Genomic DNA, 13266 nt, shown 5'->3' with positions numbered 1-13266 from the left:
CAAGCGGAGATCTATTCCTGCACTGAAGTTACAAAGGATCCTGCATGGATGAGCCCGGCTCTACCTCTTCTGTGAAGGCTAAGTGAATAACATTTGCACAATATAACATAGTTACAGTAATTGGCCTCACTTCATTAAGGTGCTGAACAGCAGAAAGTATTAATGCTGAATACATTAGAATGAGATTGCAGTAATTTCACAATTTTCACAGCTGTCATCTTAATTTTTTCCACCCAACATTGAAAACCAGACACAGTTTTGAAAACGTCCCAATAAATCGCATGTAATTTGTTAGGGCCACCTATATAGATGTTGCTTATTGTTTGGAAATGTACACATGCATTTAATTTGTAATTGTCTTATTAGGACATGGAAGTAAAGGGTGTGCTGCGGAGGACTACTGGTGACCACCAATCATCTAGGTGATGTCAAGGTGTGCTGTGAAAGCTTCATTTCTCCTGCAGCGATGCCACACAGGACTCACAAAATGAAAAGAAACTGATCAATCAGGACAAGCTTCGTAATTATGTCAAGTAACGGTCTTCCGAGTCATCATGATTTCTACTCTAACCCCCAGCGATCAGATGTTATTGCCAGAGAAAGTTACCACTAGACAGAAATTTCCCCTGAAGCATTCGCATTCAAACGAATGGCCAATCACGTAAGGTATGGATGGGCCGCGTCCGTCTGAGCCGCTCTTAAAGAAGCAGAGGACCCCCTCTATTATGTCCATATACCACAACAGGAGACAACCCATTTAATAGGCTGGTAAACCAAAATTCTGAATTTAGCCACCTAACAATCTCTTCTCACATTAACCCCTTAGTGACCACCAATACGCCTTTTCACGTGAGTCACTAATGGGCTTTAGGCTAGGTTGACGCCTTTTCACGTCAGCCTAGTCTAAGTCCGGCACGGGTCTCCCGTGCAGGCAGGAGCCGGGGCTCTGCTGTCTGATGACAGCTGAGCTCCTGCTCCAACGCCCGCGATCGAAGTTTACTTCGATCGCGGCCGTTTAACCCGTTAGGCACGTCCTAACAGATTGCCTGTCAGATTTACACTGACAGGCAATAATGCTCTGGTATACGAAGTATACCAGAGCATTATATCAGCGATCTGAAGATCGCACAGTAAAGTCCCCTAGTGGGACTAATAAAATCAGTCATCAAAGTGAAATAAAGATTATTAATAAAAAGTACAGTAAAAAAAAAAAAAATATCATTTTTTTCCATAAAAAGTGGTTTTATTTAGTAAAAGTGTCAAAAAAAAAAAAAGTACACATATGTGGTATCGCCGCGACCGTAATGACTCCATTAATAAAGTTAATGTCATTTAAACCGCAAGGTGAACACCGTAAAAAAAAACGCAAAAAACCATGGCGAAATTGCAATTTTTTTCCATTGCCCCCAAAAAAGTCATAATAAAAATGAATCAATAAGTCCCATGCACCCCAAAACAGTACCATTCAAAACTACGTCTTGTCCCGCAGAAAACAAGCCCAAAAAATTACTACATTGATGGAAAAATAAAAAAATTACGGCTCTTGCAAAGCGATGATGCAAAAACAAATCATTTTAGTTCAAAAGTGTTTTTATTGTGCAAAAGTCGTAAAACATAAAAAAACCTCTACATATGTGGTATCGCCGTAATCGTACCGACCCATAGAATAAAGGTAACATGTTAATTACGTCGCACAGTGAACGGCGTCAATTTAAAAACGCATAGAACAATGGCGGAATTTCAGGTTTTTGTTATAATCCCCCCCAAAAAGGTTAATAAAAGTTAATATAAAAATTATATGTACCCAAAAATTGTGCTATTAATAAGCACAAGTAATCCCGCAAAAAACAAGTCCTCATACAGCTATGTAGACGAAAAAATAAAAACGTTATAGCTCTTTGATTGCGACTATAGAAAAAAGAATAAAATAGCTTGGTCTTTAAGGCCTAAAATGGGCTGGTCACTAAGGGGTTAATGTTTAAACAATAAGGATTTATGACTGACCTACAATGCAGTCATTATCATTAATTGATACAGATGGGTGACAATTGAACCAATATTGCTAAAACAGCGATCGCATATCATTCCAGGGTGGAGAAATACACTCCATGTAAAAAAGGTTCTACAACAAAAATCTAACCAAATGCTGCACTCTAAACTGAGACTTTAGCCTGTGGCAAAGCAAAATCATCCTGGATATAAACTGGAAAAGGACACAAATATTCTAAGACCACAAATAAAACCCCACCATAGAAAAATGCTGCGATCAGGGGCACCTTATTTATATAGCATTCTTGCATGTTCCCTTGTGGGCGCCAGGTAAAAATGACAGGTGACAGCTGACAACGCATGATATATATATATATAACTGTAAAGATAACATATATTTACAATAAAACCAAATCCTGTCAAACCACCTGTTTCATCAATACCATCCCTAATTCCTGTGTAATTTAACCCCAACACACTGCTGACTGGTTGTGCAGATTAGCCAGTCATTGCGAAATTCTATGTATCACCTGTTGTTCTACCTAATGCCACACATTTTCTCTGGGAATAAGGTTCAGGTATTTTACAGTCTAGTCAAAGTGTCCCAGTGTCCATTATCTTTATCAAGCAAGTCACGCATAGAGCAGGCCCTGCGAACTCTGCAGCCGTCATCCTGAAACATGGATGTTTTGCCTGGATATGACGTGGCAACATGAGGTTGTCAAGAAAATCTCTAGAAAGATTTTGATTTAATATGGATGACGCCTCAAGCCAAGCGCCAACTAAATGGAGACGGAAGCATCTAAAGCACCAGTAACCTATGAGGCCTTTGGAAGATCCAACTTCTTGGATCACTGGAACAGAGGCGATAGCTCAACTAGTCTAACAATATCTTGGTCCTTTACAGTCCAGTGTCATTAGCACTTAGTCCACTTTAACTGTGGTTCTTTTTGTGTTGAAGATGTTAGCAAAGGTTTCTTCAGCAGACTCTACTCTATATTAAGGACCTGCAATTGCCTCGGCAGAGTTTATTCAGAGCCAGACTTGTGTAGGTGTTCAACTGCTACCACATGTAAAATGGGCAATTAATTAATCTGGTTCATTTATTCTTAGTCTATGTAAATTTAGATATTTACCGCATGACCACTACGAGCAGGGGCAGACCCAGGCAGTACAGGGCCCCTGTGCTTGTACAATATGTTGGGCTCTTGTTTTCCAACTGATTTAATGCTCCCTAATGGCACTATATAAAATCCTTCACTGGTGCGCCAATTAACCAGTAATTGTAGTCCATGGGAACCATTACTGTGGTCTGTAATGGTAAGAAAGAAGAAAAGCGGCACTCACCCATCTAGTTGAAACTTTCCTTTATTGTGGTATACAAAAGGTAAAAAATATGCTTCCCAGGGAGGACAAAGCAGACAGAATGGTAGGTTACAGCCGGTTTCATGCTAACTAGCGCTTCTTCTGACCTAAAATATAGTGCTGGCGGTGTTCTTTTACACTCCCACTAGCTACCATCGCCTTGGTAACACATAAACAATAGTATATATCCCACAGACACACCCATTCACAATACCCAATCGCATCGGCGCGCTGACGTCACGGCGTAGTCTCCTGCATGCAGTATCGTAGGCAAGAAGAAGTCCTTATATTTTCCTTTTAAGGTAGGAGAGGGCCATATTACCTAATGGGTCCATGTGAAGTTGCGCTGGTTACACATATGGTATATCTGCCTCTGCATTAGACCATCTCTTGGATATTTCCCTCAATGTTTGTGCTTTTGCCATTAACAATGCAATAACAATGCACATATTGTAAAACTTGGCTAACAGATGATTTTGTTTTTATTACAATCATCCAAATGTCATGTCTAAAGACATTGCAAAGTAAAGCACTACTATTGGTATTGTTTAGCTGAACTTATCCCAGGAGCCAGGTCAGAAAATTGCTATTAAAGCCTAACGTTTTTTTTGTATTTTTTATTTATGTCTATGAAATTTCTGCAGGGTCTCAAAAGAAGCCATTTGGCTTCTGGAGTTGTCAAACTGGCTAAAAAAAAAATCTAATGTATTTTGGGTGCCACATAAAGAAATAATTAAAGGGTATGTCCAGCTTTAAGCAGCAATTGTTCACATATAGAAATAATCTAATTGAAAAGTTAAGGAACTTTGTTAGTGCTTAGCTAGTAAGGAAAGCTGGAATATTTCAGCTCTGAAACAACAGAACTGTGAATGCAGCTCTAAACTGTAAGGGCATGGCCAGACGTGGCGTATTTCTGCCGACACTATCCGCATCAATGCCGCACGTAATCTGCGTTGCAGATGCTGTTGTGGCTTTGCCTAAAATGTGCAGTAAATTGATGCGGACCAGCCGTTGCGTATTCAGGTGAAAAGTACTTCCCTTCTCTCTATCAGTGCAGGATAAAGAGAAGGGGCAACCCTTTCCCTAGTAAAAGTAAAAGAAATTCATACTTACCCGGCCGTTGTCTTCGTGACGCGTCCCTCTTTCGACATCCAGCCCGACCTCCCAGGATGACGCGGCAGTTCATGTGACCGCTGCAGCCTGTGATTGGCCTGTGATTGGCTGCAGCCGTCACATGGACTGAAACGTCATCCCGGGAGGCTGGACTGGACGAAGAAGCAGGGAACTCGGTAAGTATGAACTTCTATTTTTTTTACACGTTGTTCTATATTGTGATCGTTCACTGTCCAGGGTGCTGAAACAGTTACTGCCGATCGTTTAACTCTTTCAGCACCCTGGACAGTGACTATCTCCTGACGTCGCCTAGCAACGCTCCCGTAATTACGGGTGCACACACGTAGTCACCCGTAATTACGGGAGCCCCATAGACTTCTATGGGCCTGCCCGTGCCGTAATTACGGCCCGTGATTACGGGCGTTTTTACGTTAGTGTGCATGGGGCCTCAGTCTGGCTATAGACCTAGAAATACATAGGTCCAGTCAGAATGAAGAAATATCCTGTTCGAAAAAACCAATACGCAACGCAACACACATAACATCTGCGGATTTCATTGCAGAATTTTGAATCTCCATTGAAGTCAATGGAGATATTCCGCAATAAGTCCGCAACAAGTCCGCTACACGTCCGCAACAGCCAGTGTATGCTGCGGACACCAAATTCAGCACCGCATCCTATGGTCCGCAGCGGTGTTTTCCGCAACGTGTGCACAAACCTAACTGAAAAGGTGTGGAAACCAATGGAGAAAATGTCTGCTGCGGATTTCCACAGCGGACTGGCCTCAGCGGAATTCCAGAGCAATTCCGCCACGTCTGGCCATGCCCTAAGGGTATGTTCACGCAGCTTATTTTCGGCCGTTTTTCGGGCCGTAAACAGCCGAAAAATGGCCGAAAAGTCGGAAGCAGAATGCTTCCAAACATCTGCCCATTGATTTCAATGGGAAAAATGGCATTCTGTTCCGACGGGCCATTTTTTTACACGGCCGTTTTTTAAAAACGGCCGCGAAAAAGAAGTGAATGTCACTTCATGAGCTATATTTGGAGCCGTTTTTCATTGACTCTATAAAAAAACAGCTCCAAAAACGGCTGTAAAAAAACGCAGCGAAAAACATGAGTTTGCTTAAAAAACTTCTGAAAATCAGGAGCTGTTTTCCCTTGAAAACAGCTCCGTATTTTCAGAAGTTTTTTGCAAAGCATGTGAACATATCCTCACACAAACTAAACAACTCCAGGTCAGTACAGAAAAGTAATGTCAAGTATTTACAAAGTTACCAAACTTTCTATGTAAACTTATTCTATATGTAAAATGCTATACAAAGGTGAACATAAACTTTACTGTTTAATGAACTACAATACTGGAATGATAACTGGGCAATAAAATTCCTGATAGTTGTTCCAAGTTCAAGCCTTCAAAATCACTGCAGTTTATGGATCTGACTCCACATTACACAGCTACATAGACAGGAAAGGTAACCAGAAAAAAGATGCAGGAGGTGGCATATTTACACAGCAATTACTCAGAGATCCGTGAGCGTTGTTTGTTTTGTATATCAAACATTTGTGTTCTCGTAAATTAGGAATAGTCAATGAACTACAACAATTTTATTTTTAGACAATAAAATCTAAAATATTCTAGTCCTTATAATAATACAAAATACAATCTGAGAATTCCACCAAAGGGAAAAAAAAACCCGCAGATCAAACAGCACTTCTCAAACTGTTAAGGAAAAAATATCTGACCAAATTTGCAGAGAAACATCAATCACAGGCTCCTGTTCTACTTAATTTATTTACGGAGAAGCAAATTGAATGTGATGTTTGAGAACACGACTTTTCAAGGAGATATTCACAGTTTATTGAAGTGAAAACATCATTCCGTATTTGGCTTTTCACATTGTAAATTGAAGAACATTTTACAGTATGAGGCTTGGAGGTATGCATAAAAAGTAATAAAACCATAACAAAAGTAAAACAAGAAAATGAAATATGTGCTTATTAAATAAACATGGTTAGCAAAACAGACCTCAAATGAAAATGCCTTTTGTGTAATAAGTATTCCGTAGAAAGCACAGTACATTTATCAAATTATTGGCTGAGCCACTTTGTCGCAGAGCAAAAAGATGTTGCTATGACAAACAGCCAGAAATAAATGACATTTAAACTACTGGGTTAAGCGAAACAGGCTGCTGTCTATACAAGACTCACTCAAAATTCTGCTCGGTTAGAACTTTCCCAGTAGTATCTCCGGTTAGTTCTAGTAGGTCTGTTAAAGGGACTCTATAAACGGTGCCACTCTTATCCATGGAATATGTCTGGTATTGCAGCTCAGCCACATTCAAATGATTGTGGCTGAGCTGTAGTTCCTGACCAAACCCAGAGTCAAGAGTGGCGCCGTTTCTGGACAAAAAGCCTCTTTTAATGTCATGCAATTCTTGAATAATAAAATTAATGAATAGCCAAAGAGAAAATTCCTTGTGAGTCTCAGTTCACACAACGTTTGTAATGTACGTTCAACATAGATGTCGGGAGTAATCTAAGTCTAACTTAGACTCCACCCACCAAGTAGACCACAAATTTACACATTTGTCCGACCGATATGCCTTCGCCTACTTTTGGAAAGCCATGCCCCCTTTTCACAAAAGTGACAAGGGCAATGTACAAAAGCCTTTTGTGACTTTTCTATGCCAGAAAACTGGTGTAGAAAGGTTGATAAATTACCCCCAGTAGTCTAATGGAGCATGCCACAATTTTAATCCAGTAGAAAATGGTAATAGAAATTCCTCTTGAGGACTTTTATTGCTTCCAATTTTGCCCTGATGTACACCACCAAATTAAATTGAACAAATAAGAAGGGAAAAGGAAGAAGTGGGGAGAAGAATGGCAAGAAGCATGACGCGCGTTTCGCTGACGTCAGTCAGCTTCATCTAGGGGCGTGGGCGCTCAGTTTCTCGCATCCTTTATGTTGGACGTTGTGACTGACAGCTGTCACAGCCAATCACAACTCAGTAAAATAAAAATAATGTTTAATTGATAAAAAAAAACTCCAACAGGTTGGAGCTAATAGTGTCAAAATCAAAAAAGGAAAGATTATTATCCTGGCGTACAAATACCTATCCACATTTAGCACCTGTATATTCAAAGATATATTTATTATTCAAAGTCTATCACCAAAAAATTGCTATTTCAATCTATATTTATGTTTTAATTTTTTATTTAATTTTCTTATTTTGTATTTAATTGAATTTAGCGAACATTATTTTTTATTATATTTTTATTTTTTGCATTTTTGTATTGTTATTGAGAATTGTAGTATGACAACATCTCAAGTGTCACAACATTTGTTAAATTTTATCACTTTTTATACAAGTTTTGTTTTCTTAAATGCGTGTTACCTACACCAAGCAAACATTTGTTTGTATTTATTTTTACTTATATTTTTATTATTATTTTTATTTTGTTGCCCAATGGTTCCGCCTATATGAGTAAAATGTTCTACCTTAGGTATAGGACAGATTAAACATACCGTTTGTATTACCAATTGGAAAAACAGTAAGGTTTTGACTATGTACAGTTACAGTAGAAAGTGAAAATTAGAGAAAGAAACCAAAATTGAATGACTCGTTTAGTCCATTTGGACTCATGGATTGCATCCTATAAATCCATCTGCTCTCCTCTCTTAGTAGGAAGTTGTCCACATCTCCTCCTCTGATCCCCATATATAGATGGCAAATAGCCCAACCCGTGAGCTCCCCAACATTGAGATTGTGTTTAAGTTTAAAATGTCGGGCTACAGGGGCGGGTTGAAAGGGCTTATTTTTCTGAATTGCCCCTAACTCCATTCTGTCATAGTTTTCTATGCTGTTGAGATGTTCGCCTATCCTTATTTTTATCTCTCTCTTGGGTTGTCCAACATAGTGTAAGTTACATTTACACTTTAACATGTATATAACCCCCTTAGTGGAGCAGGAGATATGTTGTTTCATGGTATAGGGCTTCCCTGAACCAAGCTCAAAGATCTTTTTTCTCACTAAGATCTGACATGCTGTGCATGTCCCACATGGGAAAAACCCATGGAAATTTCGGAGGTTTTCTCTGGATGCAATCTCTTGTAAAATGGCTCTTGACCATTTGTTGACCGATTGTATTGTTCTTTCTGTAGCCTATTGAGGCTTTGAAGACCAGATGCTTTTGTATGTCAGGGTCAATTAGCAAAATCTTCCAATGGTTATTCACAATTCTACTCATCTCCTCCCATTTATCATGTAGAGTTGTGATGAATCTCACTTCATTTTCACCATTTCACTTTCTCTTTGGTTACTAGTAACGTGTCCCTATCAGTGCGGAGTGCTTGATTATAGCCATATATTATTTGGCGATTTGAGCAATTCCTTTCTCTCAAACGTTTTTTTAAAATTGTAGCCTCAAGTTTGAAACTCTCAAAGGTTAAGCAATTTCTTCTCAACCTCAGAAATTCGCCATTGGGGATACCTCTTATCGTTCTCCACAAATGGGCACTTCCAGAATCCAATAGGCTATTGGTAGCCGTCTCTTTCCTATATAAATCTGTCTCAATCTGCCGCTGCTGGTTGATGCCAATTTTAATGTCCAAGAAGGGAATTTCTATTTTACTGTAACTCAATGTCAGTTTCATATTGAGTTGGTTGTTATTAAGACCATTCATAAATTCCAACAGCCTTTGTTCCTCCCCCCGCCATATGAAAATGACATCATCAATATAACGACGCAAAGTAGTTACACTGTTGATGTACTCCTATTGCTGCTCGCAAAAGAGAAATTCTTCTTCCCATCGCCCAAGGAACAGGTTGGCAAACGTGGGCGCACAGGCTACGCCCATCACTGATCCCTGGGTCTGTAGGAAGAAGCGTGCATCGAATAGAAAGTAATTCCTGGTCAGGATGAATTTGAAAGCTTTCATTACAAATTTCAACCTTTTGGGATTGTAATTAGGCTCTAGTTGCAAGAAAAATTCTACCGCTTGACACCCCAGGTCATGCCCAATGGATGTGTACAGGCTCTCGACCGTAACAAGTGACAAGGATCTCATCCCTGTCCAAGTTGGCACCATTAAGTTCTTTCAGAACCTGCATGGTGTCATGAGTATATTATGCCAATTTGTGCACTAAATGACAAAGCTCATGGTCCAACCACTGACTTCATCTTTCAGTCAGACATCCCATACCTCACACTATTGGCCTACCAGGAGGTTGCTCAAGGTTTTTGTGTACCTTGGGCATCATGTAAAATGTTGCTACCTTGGGATGTCTGACTGAGAGAAACTTGGATTCAGTCAGTGTGATGGCCCGTTCCCTCAGACAAAATTCAATCAATTCCTCATATTCTTTTAAAAATTGTACTGTGGGGTCACCCCAAAGGCTTTTGACACTATTAGCTCCAACCTGTGGGAGTTTTTTTTATCAATTAAACATTATTTTTATTTTACTGAGTTGTCATTGGCTGTGACAGCTGTCAATCACAACTCCCAACATAAAGGACGCGAGAAACTGAGTGCCCATGCCCCTAGATGAAGCTGACTGACGTCAGTGAAACGCGCGTCATGCTTCTTGCCCTTTTTCTCCCCACTTCTTCCCCTTCCCTTCTTATTTATCCAGTACAAAATGCCAATGTATAAAGAGCAGCATATGGAGGTACAGTAGAGGTCCGTATACTTCAACTTGAAGGTCGTACAGAACCGTAATATGGCGGTGTGGACGTGTCTTAAAGTGCAGAGGGACATTAACATTTTAACTGGTCGCACAGCTAACTACAGGGCAAATGATGAGAGAGAAGAGAATTTTGTACACTATTATTCTTTATTTAAAGGTCTGTTTCCTTCTGCTATCTACAGTAACCGTTTCTACAAGTGACAGCTAAGGACAAAATATATTTGGGTGCGAAGCCTCAGTTTTATATTATCTCATTTAAAAACATTATAATATGACTTTTTATATATATATAAAACTTATTTTATTTATCAACCTATAAATTAACCTAGAACTTAACTTGAAATGTTACGACGACCAAAGTTCAGCTTCACTTATTCCAAAGAGTATATTTGTTAATATAAAATCTGTTTATTCTTTTCACCTGGTCGCGCAGTTAGAACACTGAATGCTTCCTCTCTGACTTCCAGGAGTTTTATTAGTCACCCGCTCACACGTTTTATAGCATGGTAGCTCGAGTTACAGAACTAAACTGCGTAAGCTCTTCAACACATTAGGAATTATTAAACAAGTGTTAAAAGTAGGGAAACATTGTTATTTGGCTGCATGTATAGTATTTTTATTGCAGCTAATTATGCTGAAAGCGTGAATGTGTCTGAGAATAACCAGAAAATGGCTTTTCGGGTTTCTCCAATAGTCATAATAAATAAGAAGTTTCCAATGTGCTGAAGGAAAAAGTACTTGAGTTTATATATTTTTTACACAGCTGCTTGAAAAACGGAAAGTGGAAATCCTAAGGATGTGAGAAGAAGGTTCTCCGTTCTGGCACTTTGAGAGGGGTCCCAAGCAGAGGACCCCCTCTATGACGTCCATATGCTCTAATAGGGCATATGGACAGTGTTTGTCGTCTTGAGATATCCCTTTTTAGGAGTATTATGATTATAGCAAGTAAAGATTATTTAAAGTATAATAAAACTTGCAGTCAATTAAAGGATAACTAAACGTTTTACAAACATCTGATATGTCAGAAGTGTTGATTGGTGGGGGTCCGAGCACTGAAATCCCCACAAATCGCACAAACGAAGCAGCAGCGCTAGCGTGAGCGCTCATTCAATTCGTGTCTGTTTGGCTTTTTCCGGTAATCAATGTATTGGAGTACGGGCTCAATAGAAAGTCTATGAGCCTGTACTCTGATACATCGGCTTTCCGGAAAAAGCCGAACAGAAACGAAGCAGCTGTGAGCGCTTCTGCCGCTTCATTTGAGCGATTGGTGGGGGCCTCAGTGCTCAGACCCCCACCAATCAAAACTTCTGACATGTCACTATGACATTGTGAAAAAGTATTCGGCACACTGAGTCGTAAATATCAATCTCTTGAATTTTTATTATAATCGATGCCAAGGGTTTGGCGCCAAAAGGAGCGGAAACCCGCCATACTGACACGCAGCGCCGATACAAGTAACCAGGGTAACAAGTGCCTGACGAAGGTCCTTTGACCGAAACGTTGCACCAAACCCTTGGCATCGATTATAATAAAAATTCAAGAGATTGATATTTACGACTCAGTGTGCCGAATACTTTTTCACAATACGATTGGGTTGGGACCCTATTCGTGCACCTACTCTGATCTAGTGCATTCCGAACCCATCTCTACCATGTCACTATGACATGTCAGAAGTTTGTCAAACGTTTAGTTACACTTTAACAATAACCTTTATTGGGTACATCTAATCTGTCCTTTGATAATCATGTGATGGACACACTGGTGAATTACTCGTTACAGTTACAGTAAAGCCTCCTGAACATGGGATGGAAATGCTGTGGAATTTCCATGCAGAAAATTTGCACAAATCTCATCCACACTCTGTGGAAAGAAAACGCAGAAGACACACGCGGAAATTGACCTGCGGTGCAGATTCTCAGTCCGCAATATGTCAATTGATCTTGCAAAAACGCTGCCGAATTTCTACATGAAAATCCGAGCAGCAATTCTGCTGCATTTCCGTCCCGCATGCATCTGAGCCTTAGTGTATCAGTACCTTGTCTTGTAATGAGCCGTGCCCCTGTGTGTTCACATGACCAGCATAGATTTTCATCTACTAGAAGTAAAGGTTCCTGACTGCAAGCAGAGATCTTGACATACAGGCATCTGAATTCAACCAAATTGATGTTCATGATTGTATGGATTGTATTGTTTATAATTAGACCCAGAATCCAACAATTCCTATGATCTGAAATAGAAAATCTGCAATTCTTGCCCCAGTTGAAAATTATTATGTTCTAATGGCGATAGAAATGTTTATATGTTTAGTATAAAAGACCACAGTCAATGTGACGGAGAAAACATAAAACTCTCGTGCATGCTTTATCCATTACAGCCATATATATTGTATGGCATGCTCTGAATTACAAATCTTCTATATAGACGTGACAATATAATGATTGTTTAAGATTTATACTTATAATAAAAACACTGCTACCCACTTATTACCAACAGATGACAGCTTGGTGGGAATTACTGTTTAAAGCACGAAAACAATAGTAGAGGAAGTTAAACATGAAAAAATTGTGTTGGAATTCCCATGGAGGTTCCTGTAACCCGGAGGCATGGAGATTTCCTACAAAATAAACTTGAGGCGACAGACCTGCAGCTTGTTACAGATTAACATAATAATTCGACATCTGTCTAGAGTCCATTGAACACGAGACAAAGTAACACACGGCTCTTTTTATGGGAAGTGTTCAGTTCCTCCATTGACAACCAGGCATTAAAGGCTATGAACACCTTTGAGGGTTTTAAAAAAAAATAAAAAAAAATAGATCATTTAGTGGGATTAGGGTAACTTCTAAATTAGTTTTTATTAAAAATTCATTTTACTTTTGGAGATACAGCTGTTCTGTATCCTGTGTACAGAACAGCTGTATCATTCGCTTTACACTGAATCCGTCAGTCCCGCGGACCTGACGGGTTCACTGTCGTCGGGTCCTGCATGTCTGTGACACGCAGGACCCACCTGTAAACAATCACATCTAAGTTCATAACTGCAGTATAACATTTCCTTTTCTTATAATGTAGAAACCTGTTCCTAACTAGTAGGCACAGAGGAAAATAACAAC

At 39.6% G+C, this 13266-nt stretch overlaps 1 protein-coding gene across 5 annotated transcripts in view; it reads right to left on the bottom strand.

Annotated features, from left to right (window-relative positions):
* Nucleotides 1-13266, bottom strand: part of PLCB4 (phospholipase C beta 4) — a 263547-nt gene that overhangs the window by 223332 nt on the left and 26949 nt on the right. The gene's annotated exons all lie outside the window — the stretch shown is intronic.

Source organism: Rhinoderma darwinii, chromosome 4 (genome assembly GCF_050947455.1).
Source record: "Rhinoderma darwinii isolate aRhiDar2 chromosome 4, aRhiDar2.hap1, whole genome shotgun sequence".
Classification (NCBI taxonomy): Eukaryota; Metazoa; Chordata; class Amphibia; order Anura; family Rhinodermatidae; genus Rhinoderma; species Rhinoderma darwinii.
The sequence above is the reverse complement of the archived record's forward strand: the minus strand, read 5'-3'. Positions and strand labels throughout refer to the sequence as shown.